We start from the raw sequence: 20,335 nt of genomic DNA, 5'->3' as shown, positions 1-20,335 counted from the left end.
CACCAAACACATCTTCCTGTCACCTCCCCTTTCAGCATTCCCTAGGGACCGCTCCCTCCGTGATACCCTAGTCCACTCCTCCATCACCCCCAACAGCCCTTCCCCTTCAACCGGCACCTTCCGGTGCAAGCGCAGGAGATTCAATACCTGCCCTTATACCTCCCTCCTTCCCACTGTCCAGGGCCCCAAACACCCCTTCCAGGTTAACAGCGATTTACTTGTACTTCTTGCAATCTAGTATACTGTATTCGCTGCTCACGATGTGGCCTCCTCTACATTGGGGAGACCAGATGCAGATTGGGTGACTGCTGTGCAGAACACCTCTGTTCCATCCATAAGGATGACACCGAACTTCCAGTCGCCTGTCATTATAATTCACCGCTCCATTCACACTCAGACCTCACCATCCTCGGCCATTTGCATTGTTCCATGGAAGCTTAGCGTAAGATCGAGGAACAGCACTTCATCTTCCGATTAGGCACTTTACAGCCTTCCAGACTCAACATAGAGTTAAAAAATTTCAGATTATAACCTCGGCCCCATTACATTTTTACTTATATTTTTTATCCACACCTTTCTTTTTGCCCTCCCCCCTTTTTTTCTCTTCCACATGGCAGCTGTCTCCCATTCTGCCAGCGCATTTCACACCTAATCTAGAGCCATCTTTTGTCTCCACTACTCCTATCAGCATCTCGTCCCGTTTTGAATATCTCCTAATGTCTCTTCACTTCTCTTTTGTTCTCTCCCAACCTGGCATTTTAATCTGTTTCATTTCCTGTGCTTTTCAGTCTTGGCAAAGTGTTTCGACCTGAAACGTTGACAATAATTCTCTCTCCACGGATGTTGCCTGGCCTGCTGAGTTTTTCCAGCATTTTTGTTGAGATCTTCTGTGGTTGTCTTGCCTCCCTCTCCCCTTCCTCCCACACGCAGCTGGTTTTTAAACCTTGTTTTAAATCTGCTGCTCTGCTGGGCCAGTGCATTCCACAGTCTCACAACCCTTTCTACAAATACTCTTTCACTGCATGACTTCTCTGTTTCTTAGATATTAATCACCTTGAGGTGCAATGGTGGCGTTTGTGACGTCAAATTAAAAGGCGGCCAATTGCAAGCACGTTGGGGGTCAAAGTTTCCTTTGCACAGAATTGAACCTGAGTCTTTCAAGATGGAATATTGTATTTGCTGCATCACAAATGATAATATCTTGTTATAAATGTTGGCTCATTAGTTCACCAGTGTTAGAGGAAGAATTTTCTGATCCCCTCATTTATTTCATATAAGACACAAACATAGGGTGATCATTCAGGATCACCTCACAGATTGACACTGAGTTAAATTAAGTGGGAGATACAGACAGCATCGGGACCCGTGGAGGAATAGACAAGAGAGCGGGAGAAATAAAAAATGGCCTGAGAGTCCAGAAGATAGTGACTGGTAACTGGTAGATATCAATGAGTAGAGATGAGAAATTGTTTTGGGATTCGGCCCCGTGGCTTAGCTGGCCAAAGACGATCTTGGGTTCGACTCCCAGCGGGGCCATTTTTTTAATGAATCTCTAGGGGAGAGCTTCTCGTCTGAAAAGGCTAAAATTCTTTTAAATGTAATTGCGGCTGCACTAGTTGCCATTCTGGATGAAGGCTCCAGTCGCTGCGGGGCCTGTGTCGAATTTCACCACTTCCTAATTTCTGGCGGTGCTGATTTGTAACTCTTCACCTATTCTCCATCTTTTCTAAGCAGTGCCGTGTGTTACTTTGTGATGGTCAGAGCAGAGCTCCAGTAGTTGATGTGTGGCGCCGTGATCGTATACCGGTTAGTACTCTGCGCTGTGGCCGCAGCAACCTCGGTCCGAATCCGTGTCATGGCACAGATTTCTCTTCCTTGCACAATCCATGGCCCTCCTTTACTTTCCTCCTTCAATTTCATCGTAACTTTCCTGCTAACATTCACTTTCACCTACTTAAACCGCTAAATGTGCTCTGCTCCCACCGCTGTTCCTGGGGCACATGTCCCATTCGCCCCAACCTGAGTTGGTGCATTGAAACCAGTCGATAGATTTAGACCTGCGGGACCGCTCGACAGACAAGCTCTGCGAAAGCAGGGCCGGCCTTTGGAACCAAAGCAGCCCAATTGTAAAAGAACATTCCTTGGGAAATGAAGTGCACTGGGGAGGCTAACTGAAGAATTGGCTTTGTTCACCTGGTAGTTGATGCTTTTCCCTAAACAGTTGATGAGCGTGAGCGACGGGAAGCGCTACATAGCTGCGGATGAGGGGTAAAATATGCAATTTTGGCAAACTGGTTATCAAAAAGGAAAATGGATGCTCAGGATTTATCAAGGAGAGTAAGGGACGCTCTGGACGTAATAGACAGGGGAAGGGACGGCCCGGATATACCAAACTGTTTAAGGGACGCTCCGGATTTACCAGACAGTGAAATGGACGCTTCTGTTTTACTAGACAGGGTTAGGGACACTCCGGATGTAACAGACAGTGTAAGGGACGCTCCGGATGTACCAGACAGTTTCAGGGACGCTCCGAATTTGCCATACATGGTAAGGGACGCACTTGTTTTACCATGCAGGGTAAGGGACGCTCCGGATATACCAGACAGTTTAAGGCACGGTCTAGCTGTACCAAACAGGGTAAGGGACGCTCCGGATATATCTCACAGGGTAAGGGACGCTCCGGATGTATCAGACAGGGTAAGGGACGCTCCGGATGCATTGGATAGGGTAAGAGACGCTCCGCATGTACCAGACTGGGTAATGTACGCTCCCGATGTACCAGACAGTGTAAGGGACACTCTGGATGTTTCAGATAGGGTGAGCGACGCTCACGATGTACCAGACAGGGTAAAGGACCCTCCGGATGTGCTAGACAGGGTAAGGGATACTCAAGACGTTCTGGAGCAGGTAAGGGACGCTCAGGGACTATCAGACGGAGTACGGGATGCTCAGGGGGTATCAGAGAAGCTGATGGATGCAGTGTTATTACTTTCTAAACCTCACATTTTCTAAGTATCAATAAAAGCAAAATTTGTATCCGAATGTAACAGATGGTCTGCCGTGTCCCACGTGGGGGCAATGAGAAGTTAGAATGGGGCCGGACTGGACATTTGAAGCGCTCAGAAATACATGTATAACTGACACAGATTCCGCCACCGAATAGAAAAATAAATAATGCAGAAACATCTAAATATATTTGTAACGAACAGAAGTGCAAATGCATTTACATCTAACACAACAGCAACTCACAAATACGTTCGTATCTAATATGGACACACACAAATGTACTTACAACCATCACCTGTGATTGTTTGATAAAACAATACTTTAATTGTTTGTCTTTAAAGCCATGATATTTACATGACATTTGCATTGACCTTCCTCCTAAGCCGCTGGAGATTAATGGAGAATGATTTGTGTCCTGAACGATAATTTCTTAGGCGGATTAGAACAAGTTTTGAGCGCAAGTCCAATATTAGAAGTCGACGTTAAAAAGAAGCTCACGTGGGACCTTTCGCAAATTTCAATCTACAATCCACAAAGCGAGATTCTTAACCCTAGACTTAAGAGTCACTCTGTCTAGAATACTGGCCCAATCAACTGGTTATCAAACGTAAAATCAAATAGATTTGTCATGTATTGTCCATTGCATTTTGACTGAGACGTGTGCCCGCAGTTTCATTCCGGTTCTAAGCCCTCTTTTTAATGTCGATGACTTGCCTGGAATGTGCTTGGAGAAGTATTAGAATCGCAGTACAACCCTTCCCACTGTCGCTTCCTCTAAATCTCCATCCAGGATTCTCACTAGTGCAAGGTTCATCAACTTGAGCTGCTGTTTAATTTGTTCTCGGCATTAACTGTGCTGATCCTTTAACTTGTCCCACTACACAACAGCTCCAAATTTGTCGATTGCACCTCGAGGGCACTTTTCATACGTAAAGCTGCAACATCTGCCGGAGAGAGATTCAATTTCAACGGTTCCAACAACAACGGGTCGATCGAAATCAAACTTTACATCCTCACCTACACGCTGCAGATGCAAATCTATGCGCTCCTCTGCTTCAGTGATTTCTTGTTTCACAGCAATGGGCAGTTTTTGCTCTCTGAGGCTGCAATCGCTGCTTTCCACTGGCAGCGGGCGCTTGGCGAAAGCGGGACCGGACACACGGCCTGAACTTTGCTGCTGTCGCGGCCACACTCACTCCGGGAGCTGGGGACCAGCAAACCAACTCATGGGTTTGTTGCCGCTTCTGAAATGCGGCTCCGAACTGTTGCTATTAACAAAGGCAGCGCTGCAGGGTCCTGTAATGATCTCTCACACAGTCGGTATATCTGTAGATTTTGAGTATGTACAGAACTGTATAGAGAAAAGTAGAATACTGCGTGGCCCTTAATGTATTTTATTAAACTCGACCTGCAAAACACGATTGAACCAGGGACATGTTGTACTTTAGACGGAAGTGATAACCTTCGGAAACTGTTGCTCATTAAATAATTAGAGAAACAGCTCAGAACAACAATTGTAATCTATAAATACTCTTACCCTGCGATACCGATTCCATTCCATGTCGAGGAGCTAAAATTAAGAAAACTGTTTATGTATTATATACATCTCATTAGACTGTGTGAGAAGTTGGTTGTTATCGTCATTAATCAACCAGTAACCCACATGGTTAACGAATCATGGGCAAAATTTTAAAACTTTTTTTTGTTTTGCATGTGATGAATTTTCATCGCTTCTCATTTTGCAGACTGTATTTTAGGAGTTGGGTAAAAATGTTCAGTACTTATGACACCAGGATCTGCTGCAGCCTTTGGTAAATTCACCAGCTCGCTAACACATGAGAGTAACTCCTGTTTCACTCTTTCATATAAACCCAGCCAATGCGCCTCAATTAAACAACATTGCACCCCCGCACGATTAGACAACCTTAAATGTGCAAGTAAATGAGCACGGATAACTAATGCACATCAAGCACAGCTCTAGTGGCGCAATCGGTTAGCGCGCAGTACTTATATAACAGTACAGACTTGGAGAAATGCTGAGGTTGTGAGTTCGAACCTCACCTAGAGCAGCTAATGTTTTTGTGGTGTGATACTTCGACCGGAGCAGAAGGTACAATGGTGTTTCCGCAAACCATCTACTTATTAGCTGTTCCACGTGGGCACTTAGGTTCCTCAGGCCCACCGTGTTCCAATAAGGGATTTGAGTATTAAAGGAGCCCTTCAGTATTACTTATTGACAGGAGGGAAGGTGGGGCCAGTTTTAACTGTTAAACCAGCAACTATCAGGCGAAGAATAATGTGCAGGAAATAGATTCGATTTCAAAGCAGTGACTTAAGTCTTTGGCACAAGCGAGAAGATGTGTAAACTCAGGAGTTATCTGTATACGTTTCCGACATCATGTTGAACACAAACAACAATTCACCTGAATATGATGTTGAGAATTACTAGGACAGAAGTTACGTACAGACAATCGCCCAAACACCATATCCACAATTAGGTTGTCACCGACCTTCTTGTTATGGGGAGAATAGTGAGCAGATTGAGGAAAACTGCTCATATAAAGAAGTCGATTTAGGAAAAGATAAACATATTTCAAATTAATGAACTCGACCTCTGCGAACTGGGTTAGAAGAGAACTATTAGAGAAACCTAATGCAACTTCAGACAAAAATCGACGGCTCCTTGGTCTTGGGGCATGATTTTCGCTTTGGGATATTTCGCAAATTAAAATGCGAGAGCTTTTGGGTTCACATCCCAGATGAGCCCCGCCGCATTTAGATAAAACTCCCCAACTCGGTCATCATAACTGGAATCGCTTTTCTTTAAAATAGACTAACGCACTAAATGATCCGGGATTGTGAGCGCACCCGGTTTAAACAGACACAGAGTGATCTTTGACTGACCACGACCCCGTCCATTAGAGACAGGCCTGATTATCATTGCTTATGAAATCGATGGAAACATAACTCGGGCGGTTTTTATAAAGGGCGGCCGATTACGATGCGCGATTTCTCTAGGGCGCCAAGTTGATGTTTGACTCCATTATCATTTTTCCCTTTATCTCCATCATTTCACTCCAGCCGAATGAACTGAGTTTAGGTGTCAGCCGTGGCTGAGCGGCAGCAAACTCAAGCCCCACTCCAGAGACTTGAGCACATAATCCAGGCTGACACTGCAGTGCAGTACTGAGGTAGTGCTGCACTGTCGGTGGTGCCGTCTTTCCAGGAAGATGTTCAACCGAGGCCTCAGATCCCATGAGAGTATGCCGAACAGAATGCGGATTTCTCCCCATTGTCCTGCCCATTATTTATCTCTCAACCAAAGACACTAAAGCAGAAAATCTCCTCATTAAGTTTGATAAATATTTTTGAAATTTCATTTTCTCCAAAACGATAAAGTTATGTTTATGCTCCCTAATCATTCGGCATTGTTTCCACTAGTTTTTCATTTGGTGCCAATCACAGAGGAAGGAAGAGAGGTAGAGATGGTTCTCAATCTCCGATTCCCGCTCTACCTTCATTCGAGAACTCCAGTGGTCTGTTTTAATTTGAACAAGATATGAAGAGTGCAGGGGCACAGACCAGAATCACCAGTGCGATTTTGACGAGATTGCGATTACAAAGCCTATTTTATGCAAAATTCAGTAAAATGCTCGGGATGTTTATCAGCAGCAAACGTGTAATGGAATAACGACGAGAACAGGATTCAAACCCACGTGTGCAGATCACAATGGATTACACTGCGCTCAACACTTGCCAGGGACATGGGGAGAAAGCAAGGACATGGTACTGAAATTGGATGATCAGCCATGATCTCATTAAATGGCAGAACAGGCTCGAGAGGCCGAATGGCCTACTCCTGCTGCTATCTTCTAATTTCTATTTCCTGCTATTTGCTTCGAAGCAGAAATACTCTGAAAGAAAGTCCCCTTCACCGCTTGTCCTGCCCGTGCACACAGACCTACAATGTTGAAAATGTACAAGCAGCTCATATAAGCAAATGGCCTTCCGTATCTTCAGTTGAGGGGCTGTCAGAAATGGTCGGTTTGAAGGCAGATTCAGAACAGGGAAGAAAAGGTTTCACCCAGTTACTTAAACGACCGGGAGAGGACTCGATTCTGCAATAATCTGGCTAACTGGAAGATTCGCACCAAAGTCAAACCCCAGAGGTCTGATTCTCTCTCAGAGAATTTCACTGATTAAATAAATGCGAGAGATACCGGGTTCAAATCCCGGGTTCAAGTCGCGGCCTGAACCCCGCCAACCTTAACAACAGAGTTGTAGTGTCCATGTGTAGATAAAGACACTGAAGACAGGAGTTGGTTCATTGGTATTTACTAAGCAAGTCTGGGGGGGTTTCTAAAGGATATACACAATACACAGGCTTATATAGCCCAAGTGGCAATTACCGGCATTACGCACACCTGGGGCTCTTAAAGGCACATACATCATAATTACACTTAAAGGCACATACACCACAATTCCAGATAAAGGCACATACACCACAATTCCTCCCTTTCTAGCTAACTAGTACATCATATTTTAAGTAATGATTAATTACATGTTATATGCAAAATAATATACATTGCTGTATTAATTAATTATAAGTTAGTCTCTCAGGAGGCTTCCTGACTCGGTCCGGATAACGCCTCGGGGGTGTAGTAGTTTCTGGTGGTGTAGTAGGTTCTTCTGGCAAGGCTGATTTGGCTTGAATGCCAGTGTCGGGTTCATCGGGTTCCAGTCTCACCGGATCAGAGGTAGATATGGGTATTTCTACTTCATCGTTAGATGTATAGAGTGATGGAGTAGGTTGTCCCTTTTCGGATGACTTGATGATTTGGTCAGCATGGCGCCTTATTATGCTGTCTCCGATGTCCACGGTATACATCAGTGGTCCTAATCGTGTGCAGATAGTTCCAGGCTGCCATTTCTCGGTACGGTAGTCCCGGGCCAAAACCAGTTGGCCTATCTGGAAGGCCCTAGTTGGCCTTTCATTCATGCCCTGAAACTGCCGGTTCTCCACGTCCCTTCGGATGTTGGGCTTGACAAAATCCAACCGGCATCTTAGGTTTCTATTGTAGAACATCATGGCGGGAGTTTGGTTAGTAACCATATGCGTTGCATTCCTATATGCAAATAAGAAGTTATCCACCTTGTGCTGAAGTTTTATGTCTTCATTACCCATGGCCTTGATGGCCTTCTTGAAGGTCTGCACAAACCTTTCAGCCAATCCATTGGTGGCGGGATGGTATGGGGCGGACGTGTAGTGCTTTACCCCATTGTTCTTTAAGAACTTTCTGAATTCTTCGGACACAAATTGCGGTCCATTATCAGAACATATCTGCTCCGGCAGCCCATTCCTGGCAAATATGGTCCTTAATACTGTGATTGTTTTTTCCGTGGTGGTGGAGGACATCTTTATTACCTCCGGCCACTTGGAGAGTGCATCAACGGCGATTAAGAACATTGAGTCCATAAATGGACCAGCAAAGTCGATGTGCACCCTTTGCCAGGGAGATGAGGGCCACTCCCATGGATGTAGAGGGGCCTGTGGTGGAGCATTTTGGACCTTCTGGCATCCTAGGCAGCTCCTGGTCATGTCTTCGATGTCTCCATCGATACCTGGCCACCATACAAACGCCCTAGCTAGGTTCTTCATTTTCACTCCACCCAGATGCCCCTCGTGAAGCTCCTTTAGCACTTTATCCTGGAGTTTGGGTGGAATCACCACTCTGGATCCACACATCAAGGTTCCTCGGCACACTGACAGCTGTTCTCTTGTTTGCGAGAATGCTGGCAACAGTGGTTCGCCATGTGCTGGCCATCCCTTCACTGTTAAATCGTAGACCCGTGAGAGAGTAGGGTCATTTCTTGTCTCCCTTTCAATGGCAGAATTTGTCACCGGTAGACATTCCACTATGGTAGAGTGGATTATCTCTACTGGGTCTACTGTAGGTGCCTCTTCTATCGTTGGCAACAGTAGGTATGATAAACCGTCAGCATTCCCATGCTGTTTTGACCCTTTGTATTCAATGTTGTATTGGTGTGCCCCTAGAAAAAGGGACCACCTCTGTAGTCTTTGTGCCGTCATAATGGGGACACCTTTTTTTGGGTTTAATATGGAGGTGAGGGGTTGATGGTCAGTCAGCAAGGTAAATTTTTGTCCGTGTAGGTAATGGTTGAATTTCTTCACTCCCCATACCAAGCTGAGTGCTTCCCTGTCTATCTGGGCATAGTTACGCTCAGCTGAGTTCAATGAGCGTGACGCAAACCTATCGGCCGTTCCGAGCCATCAGGGAATCTATGGGACAATAGCGCTCCTCTGCCGTAAGGGGATGCATCGCACGCCAGTCTGATTGGTAGTGATGGGTTGTAATGAGCCAAAATTTTCTCGGATGTGATTAAGTCTTTACATTTATGGAAGGCATGTTTACAGTCTTCGTTCCATTTCCAAATCACTCCTGTCTGCAGAAGATCATTAAGAGGATGTAGAATAGTTGATAAGTTCGGTAAAAATTTATGATAGTAATTTATTAATCCCAGCAATGACCTTAATTGTGAAACATTTTCAGGTGCTGGGGCTTTTATAACTGCTTCAATTTTTTCAGGTGACTTATGCAACCCTTCCTTATTAATTATGTGGCCACAATATGATATCTGATTTTGGAAAAATTCGCACTTGGGGCGATTTGCTCGTAGGCCCCGTTCTTTCAGCCTAGTGAGCACCTGCTCCAAATTGGCAAGGTGCTCGTTGTCGTTTTCTCCTGTTATAAGGATGTCGTCTAGGTAGCATTGAGTCCCCGGAATCCCTTGCAGGACTTGCTCCATAGCTCTTTGCCAGATAGCTGGAGCTGATGCTATTCCAAAAACCAGTCGATTTTACTGGTACAGGCCTTTGTGTGTGTTTATTGTGAGATAATTTTTAGAGGTCTCCTCAACCTCCATCTGTAGATATGCCTGTGCCAAGTCAATTTTTGTGAAATGTTTCCCTCCGGATAGTGAGGCGAAAATATCTTCTATCCTCGGAAGAGGATACTGTACCGTGTGAAGGACCGGGTTTACAGTCACCTGAAAGTCCCCACAGATGCGAATTTTTTTCTGTTCCTCAGAGTTATTTTTCAATGTTTTTTTTATGACTGGAACGATGGGTGTTGCCCATTCGCTCCAATCTATTTTGGATAATACGCCTGCCTTTTCCAAATTCTTCAGCTCTGCCTCAGCTGCCGGACGTATTGCGTATGGCACCGGTCTTGCCTTAAAAATTTTTGGAATTGCTGTATCTTCCACTTTTATTGAGGCGGTGATGCCTTTCAAGGTTCCTAGTTTCTCTTGAAACACTTCTTTGGCGTTGGCCAAGATGTCTTTTAATCGTTCAGGTATGATGTCATCATTGTTTTTTTCCTTACTGGTCACCGTCAGTGCCTGAATGGAGTGCCAGTCTAAATGTATCTTCCTTATCCATTCACGTCCCAACAACGGTGGACCACCATCTTGTAGAATGTATAAATACAACTTTTGTATTTCTTTGCCGTTGTATACCACAGGCACCCTTATTTTTCCTTTGGGGTAGACTTTCTGCCCCGTATATGTTTTTAAGATAATGGATGTGTCTTTTAGAGGTATATGCGAAAATAGCCTCTCGTAATCTCGTTGATTTATTACGGTTACAGCTGATCCTGTATCTAGCTCCATTTTAACTGGGGACCCTGCTATTGTGAGGGTAACCCAAATGGTTTGGTAATCCTCTTTGGCAAGTACATTATGTAATTTGAGACAGCTTAGTCTCTTGTTTCCGGAGTCGCTATCGCTATTCTGGTCTTCGGAGCTATTGTCCGTCATCATTTGTACCTTCCTGTACTTTTCTTTATTGATTTTTTTGTTTTCTGTCAGTGGATTTATTTTGTCCAGATTGGCATACCCGTGCAATGTGTCCAATCTTACCACATTGCCTGCATGCTTTGCCCTTGAACCAGCAGTCCCTTTGGTTATGGGTGGATCTGCCGCAGCGATAACATCTTCCGAACTCCTGTGTCATTTTATGGGTGCCGAAGTCCTGTGTCTCTTGTTGTATCTCTGCAGCTCCTTTTGCTGCTGCTTCGTATGATACAGCCATACTGAAAGCTTTGTCCAATGTTAAATCTTTTTCAGAAAGCAGTCTTTTTTGTGTTCCTTCACTTAAGATACCGCAAACAAATTTGCCTCGAAGATAATCCGATAGTCCTGCTCCGAATTGGCAGTACTTTGATAGCTTTCTTAATTCGGTTAGGTAATCAGCGTTACTTTCATTCTTGTGTTGATTTCTCTTGAAGAACTTGAATCGTTCCGCTATCAACAGCGGTGTTGGGTTTAAATGCTCCTGCAGGGTATCAACAATTTCTTTAAAAGTCTTGTCCTTTGGTTTGGCTGGAGTGATTAAATTTCGTAACAGCCCGTATGTCTTCGCGCCCATTAAGTTCAGAAGTACTGAAGCTTTTTTTTCATCTGTTATTCCATTTGCAGTGCAATAAACCTCTACTCTTTCCACGTATGTGGTCCAATCTTCTATTTCGCCATCAAAAGCCTCAATATTACCAGATTTAGGCATTTCAGAAAAGATATGGCGCTTCCCGCGCTTTCCCGCCGCTGCTACCGATAACAATGCTGTTTTAATGTGGTTTCCGTTTATTCACTGTTGGAGACTTGTTCCCGACGGAGGTCTAAACGCTGACCTGCTTGCTGCGCCGGCCGCCTCTCGAGTGCCCCCTCCCAGTCCATTATTGCTTGCCTCCGATTTCGCTGCCTGTCTCAGCTGTAGAGCCCGCCGCTGGAGCTCCAGCCTGACGCCCAGGAAGGATTAGCGCAGTACCTGTCGCCAGCTTGGCCAGCTGGTGAAACCACAGTTTCTCTTACTTCCTTGAGTCTTCTGGACGCTGGAGGAATCGATGTCCTTGAGGTGCTGCCGAATTGCATGTAAGTCCGTTTCCACTTCGTCGCCACTGTAGTGTCCGTGTGTAGATAAAGACACTGAAGACAGGAGTTGGTTCATAGGTATTTACTAAGCAAGTCTGGGGGGGGTTTCTAAAGGATATACACAATACACAGGCTTATATAGCCCAAGTGGCAATTACCGGCATTACGCACACCTGGGGCTCTTAAAGGCACATACACCATAATTGCTCTTAAAGGCACATACACCACAAGCTCCATTTTAACTGGGGACCCTGCTATTGTGAGGGTAACCCAAATGGTTTGGTAATCCTCTTTGGCAAGTACATTATGAAATTTGAGACAGCTTAGTCTCTTGTTTCCGGAGTCGCTATCGCTATTCTCGTCTTCAGAGCTATTGTCCGTCATCATTTGTACCTTCCTGTACTTTTCTTTATTGATTCTTTGTTTTCTGTCAGTGGATTTATTTTGTCCAGATTGGCACACCCGTGCAATGTGTCCAATCTTACCGCATTGCCTGCATGCTTTGCCCTTGAACCAGCAGTCCCTCTGGTTATGGGTGGATCTGCCGCAGCGATAACATCTTCCGAACTCCTGTGTCATTTCATGGGTGCTGAAGTCCTGTGTCTCTCGTTGTATCTCTGCAGCTCCTTTTGCTGCTGCTTCGTATGATACAGCCATACTGAAAGCTTTGTCCAATGTTAAATCTTTTTCAGAAAGCAGCCTTTTTTGTGTTCCTTCACTTAAGAGACCGCAAACAAATTTGTCTCGAAGATAATCCGATAGTCCTGCTCCGAATTGGCAGTACTTTGATAGCTTTCTTAATTCAGTTAGGTAATCAGCGTTACTTTCATTCTTGTGTTGATTTCTCTTGAAGAATTTGAATCGTTCCGCTATCAGCAGCGGTGTAGGTTTTGAAATGCTCCTGCAGGGTATCAACAATTTCTTTAAAATTCTTGTCCTTTGGTTTGGCTGGAGTGATTAAGTATCCTAACAGCCCGTATGTCTTCGTGCCCATTAAGTTCAGAAGTACTGCAGCTTTTTTTTCATCTGCTATTCCATTTGCAGTGCAATAAACCTCTACTCTTTCCACGTATGTGGTCCAATCTTCTATTTCGCCATCAAAAACCTCAATATTACTAGATTTAGGCATTTCAAAAAAAAGATATGGCGCTTCCCGCGCTTCTTTTTTTTTTCCTCTGTAGCAACGATATGGCACTCCCCACGCTTTCCCGCCACTGCTACCGATAACAACGCTGTTTTACTGTGGTTTCCGTTTATTCACTGTTGGAGACTCGTTCCCGATGGAGGTCTAAACGGTGACCTGCTTGCCGCGCCGGCCGTCTCCCAAGTGCACCCTCCCAGTCCATTATTGCTTGCCTCCGATTTCGCTGCCTGTCTCAGCTGTAGAGCCCGCCGCTGGAGCTCCAGCCTGACGCCCAGGAAGGATTAGCGCAGTACCTGCCACCAGCTTGGCCAGCTGGTGAAACCACAGTTTCTTTTGCTTCCTTGAATCTTCTGGATGCTGGAGGAATCGATGTCCTTGAGGTGCTGCCGAATTGCAGGTAAGTCCGTTTCCACTTCGTCGCCACTGTAGTGTCCGTGTGTAGATAAAGACACTGAAGACAGGAGTTGGTTCATAGGTATTTACTAAGCAAGTCTGGGGGGGGGTTCTAAAGGATATACACAATACACAGGCTTATATAGCCCAAGTGGCAATTACCGGCATTACGCACACCTGGGGCTCTTATAGGCACATACACCACAATTACTCTTAAAGGCACATACACCACAAGAGTCATCACAGCTAAATTCGCATTCCTGTTAAAAAGACTTATACAATTGATGATCCGTGACTGTGCACTCACCCGATTTAATCATAGGGTCATAATCGCACAGACGGAGGTAATTCGGCCCATCGAGCCAGTGCCGGTTCTCTGTAGTGCAATCAAGTCAGTACCATTCCCTCGCACTATCGCCGTATTTCTGCAAGTTTATTTCCCTCAAATGCCTATCCAGACTTCCCTTGAAAACATTCAGTGTCTCTGATTCCACCACTTCCAACGGCAGTGAATTGCAGGTGATCACCAGTGCGTAATTTTGCTTCTTCACACTCCCCTGTATCTCTTGCCTATACTCTTAAGTCCCCTAGTCCTTGTACCATTAACTAGAGGGAAAAGACATTCCCGGTCTCGCCTATCGAAACCCATCATTATCTTGTACACCTCTATCAAATCACTCATCAACCTCCTTTGCTCTAATGAAAACAAATCCAGCTTCTCCAACCTGTCCTTGTAGCTAAGATTCCCCCATCCCCGGAACCATTCTGGTAAATCTCCTTCGCACCCTCTCAAGGGCCTTCACATCCTTCTTAAAGTGTGGTGACCAGATGAGACGCAATACTCCAGTTGTGGCCTAGCCAGCGCTCCATAAAAACTCAGCATAACTTCTGTACTTTTGTACTCAATACCTCTATATATGAAGCCCAAGATCACAAATGCTTTGTTAACCACTCTCTCAATATGTCCTGCCACCTTCAGGGACCTATGCACATTAACTCCCAGGTCCCTCTGTCCCTGCACACTATTTAAAACTGTGCCTTTAAGTGTATATTCCCTCTCCCTGTTCGTTCTGCCAAATAATAATAATTCAACTTTATTGTCATTGTACAATGCACAAGTATATGAACAACGAAACGTGATCTTACAAGCTCCCATGAGTCCAGTACAAATAACATTAAATGTAAATAGCACCATCCTGGGAGAAGCAAAGCCACTGTGTCTGTGCGCGGCGCCATTCCATTTCCACTATTCCTCCTGTCCGACAATCTTCAGCCCAACGCCCGGGCCTGCTCACCAGCTGCCCCTCACGGGGCTCCTTCCGTGACCTTCTGCACCTGGTCTTCCCTGACGTTCACTCTTCCAGGTATTAACCAGGCCTGACTCTGCTTAGATTTCCAAGCCTTGCCAGTCCCCATTCCCATCTGCAACTTGTCTGCCCGTTCTGTTAGCCTTTTTATGTCCTGTTGTAGTCGATTGGCATCATCATCACTGTTTGCCACACCCCCAAGTTTGGTGTCATCTGCGAATTTAGAAACTCTACTCTGTATTCCAATATACAGGTCATTTATATATATAAAAAAAGGCAGTGGCCCCAGCACTGACCCTTGGGGAACACCACTGTCTACCATCCTCCAATCTGAAGTACAGCCATTTACCACAACTCTCTGTTTTCTGTTCTTAAGCCAATTCATTATCCAAGCTGCCACTGACCCACCTATTCCATGAGCCTCAATTTTGTTAACCAGCCTTTTATGTGGTACTTTGTCAAACGCCTTCCGAAAACCCATGTAGACAACATCCATTGCATTCCCTTCATCAATTCTCTCTGTTACTTCATCAAAACATTCAATTACACTAGTCAAGCATGTTCTGCATTTTACACATCTGTGTTGGCGCTACTTAATCAGCTTAAACTTCTCCAAGTGCCCGTCAAGTTTTTTCCTTGATTATTGTTTCTAAATCTTTACCCACCACTGATGTTAAACTGACCGGCCTGTAGTTATTGGATCATCCTTAAACCCTTTCTTGAAAAATGGTGTCACAATTGCCACTTTCACGTCCTCAAGCACCTCCCCCGCATCTATGGAAGATTGGAAAATTACGGCAAGCCTTCCTTGTCTCTATTAGGCCGCACCCCGCCTCTTACTACCCGCTTACTGTTTACATGCCAGTAGTAGATTTTTGGGTTCCATTTTATGTTTCACGCCATTCTACTCTCATACTCCCTTTGCCATTCTTATTTGTATCTTCACATCCCCTCTCAACTTAGTATATTTGGTTTGATTTTGCCTTGAACAATTCGCCTGATATGCACCATACTACATCTTTTCTTGTTTAAACAGAAAGGAGGTTGTATGATGCATTTAAAGTAAACATCCCCTTTAAACAGATAAAGAATGATCTCGGAATGCCAGCACATCCCTTTTAAACTGAAACAGAATGATCCTGGCCTGACAGAACATCACTTTTAAGCAGAGACAGAATGATCCTGGCCTGACAGCACATCACTTTTAAACAGACACAGAATAACCCGGGACTGGCAGCACATCCCGTTTAAACAGATACAGAATGATCCGGTACTGACAGCTCACCCCTTTTAAACAGGTACAGAATGATCCGGGACTGACAGCACATCCATTTTAAACAGACACAGAATGATCCGGGACTGACAGCGCACCCTTCTAAACAGACACAGAATGATCCGGTACTGACAGCACATCCCTTTTAAACAGACACAGAATGATGCGGGACTGGCAGCACATCCCTTTTAAACAGACACAGAATGATCCGGGACTGACAGCACATCCCTTTTAAACAGACACAGAATGATCCGGGACTGACAGCAGATCCCTTTTAAACAGGTACACAATGATGCGGTTTATTCTTGGGCCCCAAGTTGAAGATTTAATCCACTGCCATTTTTTTGTCTTCGCCATTTCACTCGAGCCGAATGAATTGAGTTTAGGTGTCAGCCGTGGCTCAGCGGCAGCAAACTCAAGCCCCACTCCAGAGACTTGAGCACATAATCCAGGCTGACACTCCAGTGCAGTACTGTGGGAGTGCTGCACTGTCGACCGTACCGTCTTTCTTAAAAGACGTAACACCGAGGCCTCAGAAACCAGGGCACTATTTCGAAAAGAATGACGATTTCTCCCCAGTGCACTGCCCATTATTTATCTCTCAACGAAAGAAAAAAAAAACCCAGATAATCTGGTCATTAATGTTGAAAAAATCTTTTCAAATTGCATTGGTTCCTAAACGTTAAAATTATGTTTCTGCTCTCTAATCATTTGTTTTCCCGCTAGTCTTTCATTTGGTTTCAATCTCAGAGGAAGGATGAGAGAGGAAAAGGTGTATCTGTGATTCGCGATTTCTGTTCTATGTTTATGCAATGAGTCCGTGTTTATTTTAGTATTCGCATGAACAGTGCAGAGGCACAGACTGAAAAGACCAGTGTGGCCAGCAATGATGAGAATGGGATTCGTCCCCACGAGTCCAGAGCACAATGGATTCGTCCGAATGGCCATCGGTTTCAATGGTCGGTTTTAAGCTGGATTCAGAGCAGAGAAGAACAAGTTCCGCCCAGTGAGTTAACAGATTGCGCCCCGCTCCGCTGCTCTGCCCCATCGTCCGACAAGATATTCCATTCCGCCTATATATTAGTAATTTAAGCCTTGTGATGAGCTAAATGTAGCATGCTTGGGAGGAAAATGTGCATCTGGACAGCAGGATCTGTAGGGTTTTTATTTTCGCTCTCTTCCAACAATTTAAATTCTCAAATCGCTGACCCTGTTTATTATTGGTGATGACGGTTTCGTGATATTTAATTTGCTGCAAGTTCAGCAAGACCAGAAAAATCGCAGTTATCATTACAATAAAACAAAACTTCCGATATTTAACGGTAATGTAAGATGTTGAGAACAGTATGGAATATTCTGCAGGATATAGACAATAAACAGCTGGAACATTGTGTTCTGTTTCCACAAGACACAGATCAGCCTTAGCCTGTGCTCCCTGCCCGCCGGCTGCAGGAACCTTGTCTCCAGATTGTAAACTGATTCTACGTTGCAGATAAATATTCAGGATAGAGACTAAACACAGCGGGTGGGATCAAATATATAAAGCAGTTATTTTACACCAGAGACAGCGATAGATGTCCTATATTGCTCAAATGCATCAATATGTGAATATGACATTAAATGTGTTTACATACAGTGGGGGACTTAAAGTAGATTCGGGGTCAGTAATTTCCAAGGTGATCTTTCCTGTGTCTCTCTTGCCTCTCTCCCTCCTTCCTCCGTTGGGATCACAGGTGTTTTTGCACAGAATTGAACCTAAATCATTCAAGTTCGAATATTGTAATTGTTGCATCACAATAATCAAAATCTTGTTCGAAATTTTGGCTCATTAGTTCGCCAGTGTCAGAGCAAGAATAGTCTGACCCCTCATTTATTTCATGTAAGACACAAACACAGGTATTCATTCAGAATCAACCCACAGATTGAAACTGAGACAAACACAGTGAGATGCAGACAACATCGGGATACATGGCGGAATAGACAGGAGAGGTGAATCAATAAAAAACGGCCTCAGCCTCAAACAGACAGTGACAGGTAGGTGATAGATATCAGTGAGAGGAGGCGACAGAATTGAGGTGGGATTTGGCTTCGTGGCTTAGCTGGTTAAAATGCATCTTTAATAAATAGGTAGATCCTGCGTTCGACTCCCACCCGGGCCTTTTTCTTTGTCCGAATGACTCTCCAGGGGTGAGTTTCTTCTCGTGTGAAAGGAATACAATCCTTTTAACTGTAGCTGCGGCTGCACTAGTTCCCATTATGGATTAAGACTCCATTCGATGCGGGTCGTGGGTCGAATTTCACTGGTGTCAAAATTTCTGGCAGTGCTGATTTTGGGGTCTTCACCAAAAATCGATCTTTTCTAAGCAGTGCCGTGCGTGAGTTGGCTGTGGTTAGAGCAGAGCTGGCGCAGCTGATGTGTGATGCCAGGATCGTTCAGTGCTCAGTGCTCTGCGTTGTGGCCACAGCAACCTTACTTCGAATCTAAATCAATGTATAGCTCGCTTTATATCCTCTGTTCGCTGCGGCACCTGCTGAAAGAAGACAGCAAGAAATCAATATTCTCTACATCAAACAGCATTTTTTTTATTGATGGTGAAAACTTATTTACTCCTTCAAACCCTGCGCGCTCACATGCCTGAGCTTGATGCTCCATAATTCAAACCCGCCTCTTCTCCGAGCTTTTTCTTCCGTCCACAATCTATAGCCCTCCTTTACTTTCCTCCTTCCGTTTCTTTGTCACTTTCCTGCGGCATTACCTTAATCTAACATTCACTTTCACTACTTAAACCGATAAGTTTGCTCTGCTACCACCGCTGTTCCTGGCGGCACATGTCCCATTCACAGCAATCTGAATTGATGCTTTGAAACCAGTCGATACATTTAGAACTGCGGGACCGCATGACAGACATGCATTTAGAAAGCAGGGCTGGCTTTTGGAAGCAAAACAACCGGATTGCACAAGAAATGTTCTTGGCCTAATGGAAAAAGCATCTGACGGTAATTGCTAACTGTAATTGGGATTGCTGTCAGTAGCGGATCATTCTATGTCTGTTTAAAACGGGTTTGCTCACATTCTTACTTTGGTATTTCATAGCTGCGAGAAGTCCCGGGTTGAAATCCCGGAACAGCCCCGCTCGCCTTTAGTCAAAACTCAGCTTCTTACAGCTGATCGACATTTCAGAAAACATAAATACTTTCCATTAATAACATGAGATTTCGTGTCATTTTTCCCATATATTTCGAAATCACAGAGCTTCATTTAAGCAACTGAAAACCAACCAACTGAGAAAAGTTAAAGGCTCCCAGGTGTATTCTGCTCGGTGTCTCATTGGAGTTATTGCATCCGTGTTCGATTCCGGCCAATGCAGGACCTTTACATTTTGCTTTCTGCACCCATGAGCTCGACTGAATTGGGATAAACTTACATTCAGCATCAATCTACTTGAAACACCCTCTGCCCTGAATATTAGTCAGTCCTGCTTCCTCTAGCGCTGAAAGGGTGTGAGAAGCTTGCTTGTGAATTGGTCCTATGGGTGCCAAATTCAAACCGTACAGGGTTCTGTACTGGCCGGGAATCAAACCGGTGTGTCCAGCCTGCCTGGCCTGATTAAAAGGGGTGTGCACCTCATCTTTCGATCAGGCACATTACTGCCTTCCTGAATTAATGGAATGCCTTTTGTTTACAGAAGCTGATTCTACATTTTCAGCCTTGTCGATCTGGGTGCACGGGCAGGACAAGCGGTAAAGGGGACTTTCCTGCGGAATATTTCTGTTTGGATGCAAAAAGCAGGAAATGGAATGGCTGTGTTGTCGTAGACAGGAGACGAGAGGTTAAGAGGATGGAATGTTAATCCATTGGGCTTATTTATTTTGTTGAATGTTTGATGCTGATAAACCTTCCCAGCATTTGACGGAATCTTGCATAAAATTAGCTTTAAATTCTAATCGCGTCCAAACCACTGGTCTTGGCCGCTTCATTGTTCATACCTTGTTTAAATTAACACGGAGCATTGGAATTCTTCACCTTCTCCAATGAAGGTGAAACAGAGATCGCGAATCGGAGATCTTTATTCCTTCTTCCTTCAGTTCGTTCGGCTGGAGTGAAATGACGGAGGTAAAAAAAGATGACATCCAAACAGAAACAATTTGCACGAAAGTCCTCTTCACTGCAAGTCCTGCCCGGATCCACAGCATTGAAAATGTACAGTCAGCTTCTCTGAACAAATGGAATTTAGATATTTCCGTTACATGAGGTCAGTGATT

General features: G+C 44.6%; 1 non-coding gene and 1 pseudogene across 1 annotated transcript; both read left to right on the top strand.

Annotated features, from left to right (window-relative positions):
* The window catches only part of LOC147094086 (uncharacterized), a 326,695-nt pseudogene that overhangs the window by 287,818 nt on the left and 18,542 nt on the right, over positions 1-20,335 (top strand).
* On the top strand, positions 4,981-5,075 carry trnai-uau (transfer RNA isoleucine (anticodon UAU)). Its single transcript has 2 exons — positions 4,981-5,018; positions 5,040-5,075. It is a non-coding gene; the product is annotated as a tRNA-Ile (tRNA).

This window comes from Somniosus microcephalus, unplaced genomic scaffold, assembly GCF_052327205.1.
Source record: "Somniosus microcephalus isolate GS21.2 unplaced genomic scaffold, FLI_Smic_1.0 unresolved_chr1, whole genome shotgun sequence".
NCBI classification, from domain to species: domain Eukaryota; kingdom Metazoa; phylum Chordata; class Chondrichthyes; order Squaliformes; family Somniosidae; genus Somniosus; species Somniosus microcephalus.
This window is presented reverse-complemented; position numbering and strand designations above follow the sequence as displayed.